Here is a 2,325-nt window from a genome sequence, read left to right as displayed (position 1 = left end):
GGAGAGGCGCCATCGGAGAGAAAGGAGTAGGGGTGCCATCGGAGAGAAAGGAGTAGGGGTGCCGTCAGAGAGAAAGGAGTAGGGGCGCCATCGGAGAGGAAAGTAGGGGGGAGAGGAAGGAGTAGGGGCGCCGTCGGAGAGGAAGGAGTAGGGGCGCCGTCGGAGAGGAAGGAGTAGGGGCGCCGTCGGAGAGGAAGGAGTAGGGGCGCCGTCGGAGAGGAAGGAGTAGGGGTGCTCCAGTCACCTCGCCCTGCGACGCCCTGTGCAGGGCCATGGCTGTCACGTGAGGGAGCAGAACCGGGCGCAGAGAGTGAGGGGAGCTGAGGCCACCAGCTCTTTCGTCTTCTTCCCACGGAGTCTGCTTCTTCCCAGCTCTGCCTGCCCCTGGACGCACATTGTGGTGTCCGAGTGAGGTCCCCACGAGCGAGCTTCCTCTTCCGTCGCCCGGCTGTGCCACGGGGTGTGCGTGGTCCTGGGCCCCTCACACAGCAGGACACTCAAGTGCGGGTGGGGTGAGCCCTTTTCCCCTCCTCCCAGACGGCCGGCCAGCAGTGCCAGCGCCGGGAATCCCAGTTCATGTCTGGTACGTGGGGAGCTTTGGGGTCAGTATCTGACCCAAGGGTTCTCCCAGGCGGGTCCTCTCCCTGTTGTTTCTCTGGGGGGCGCCCCATCACCCAGCTCCACCGCGGAGAGCGCCTTCACGTGCTGGCGCCGCGGGGCCCGCGGTCAAGGGACGCGACTCGGGAGGGGCAGAGGTCAGTGGGACATGAAGCAAAAATGGGGTTTGACGCATTAGTCACAGGACCCTGTGTCCCAGCACCGCCCCCGGGCAGTGCACAGAGCCTCGGGCCTCCATGCCACTGCGTCAGGCAGCCCGCACCCCCAGCACGGGTGGCCCCAGGTGGTCCGTGGCGCGGGGGCTCCTCAGGAGGCCCGGGTTTCCACAGAGAGCCCGTCCTCAGTGCGTTGGCAGCCTCTCTCTGGGAGGCTGTTCTCCGTCAGGGGCCTGGATTTCGGGGTTCCTCCGTCACTCTGATGGCAGCGGCCTTGCTGGCCCGCCGGCCGGCCCCGGTTCTTACCTCACCATTTCATTTATTAAAATTAATCATTTCTTAAGCCAAGAAAAGTGATGATTACTGCGCAGGTCACTGGCCGGGACTGCACAGCCTCAGAGCCTCTCTGTCCGGGAGGAGCCTGGGGACCCCGACTGCCCGAGACTCTGCGGCTCCTGCTTCACTGCAGCTGCGCCCCTCCCTCGGTGGCTCCCTTCCCGCTCCCCCTTCCTCCCCCGCCAGGCGCCTCCCCCAGAGCCGCTCTCGCTCTCCGGCTCTCCGCTCTCCGCGGAACTCTGATGCCTGGAAGCTGCACCAGTACTGGGGACCCCGTCCACGCCCCTCGCCTCCCCAGGGCGCCGATCACCTTCTCGAAATGGAGCCGGGAAATGCTGGCTGCAGGAGGAGGGCTGAGGGCGCCGCGCCCTCCAGGCGGGACAGGGTCTCCTCCTTCACACGCCTACGCCCAGGGGAGGCCTGTCCCTCCTTAAAGTGAGTGAATGCAACCTTAGCCCGGCCTCAGGGCTCAGTGACTGAGCGTCAACCTACGAACCAGGAGGTCACTGTTCAATTTCGGTCAAGGGCACAGGCCCGGGTTTCGGGCTCAATCCCCAGTGTGGGGCGTGCAAGAGGCAGCCGATCCGTGATTCTCTTCCATCACTGATGTTTCTCTCTCTCTCTCCCCTCCTCTCTGAACGCAATAAAAATATATTTTAGCATAATAGTAACAAAGTGAACTCACTGTAAACCTGGGCCCTGGGCACCCTGCAGAGCCTACTGCGCGCTCTCAGGGCCCCCACAGGCCGATCGGCCACCCCGCAGTGGCTAGTGTGCTAGGGGCGAGAGCACCTTTGAAAGCCCCTGGCTCTGGTTCTGGGTCCTGGTTCTGGTTCTGGGCCTGCGTGAACAGATCTGACCTCCTGAGTGGGGCCAGAGTGCAGCTTCTCTCCCCAACATTCCAGCCGCAGGCAGCACCGCTCACACGGCTGACAGCACCACTGCCCCCCTGCCCCCCGAAAGTCATGTCGGGAGCTCTGGGCGCCAAGTCCCTACACTCCCGGATAGTCACACCTGAAAAGCCGGACTCCTTAACCGCTAACTCAGCTCATAGGTCGGCTGTGTCTTGCCCAGGGCTCTGGTCACGGTGAGGCGAGACTCCACCTTTTTAACCGGTGAATTCGGGGTGGCGTGTCTGGCCCCCCCGGCCTTGCTGCTCCTCCCCCCCCCCCGCCCCCCCCCCCACAAGGAGCTGGGGGAGGGTGTCCCTGGAGCC

At 64.3% G+C, this 2,325-nt stretch overlaps 1 protein-coding gene across 1 annotated transcript in view; it reads left to right on the top strand.

The window, feature by feature from the left end:
* SDK1 (sidekick cell adhesion molecule 1) overlaps window positions 1–2,325 on the top strand; it is a 455,450-nt gene that overhangs the window by 265,629 nt on the left and 187,496 nt on the right. The gene's annotated exons all lie outside the window — the stretch shown is intronic.

The sequence above is a fragment of the Myotis davidii genome, unplaced genomic scaffold (assembly GCF_000327345.1).
Source record: "Myotis davidii unplaced genomic scaffold, ASM32734v1 scaffold399, whole genome shotgun sequence".
Classification (NCBI taxonomy): Eukaryota; Metazoa; Chordata; class Mammalia; order Chiroptera; family Vespertilionidae; genus Myotis; species Myotis davidii.
The sequence above is the reverse complement of the archived record's forward strand: the minus strand, read 5'-3'. Positions and strand labels throughout refer to the sequence as shown.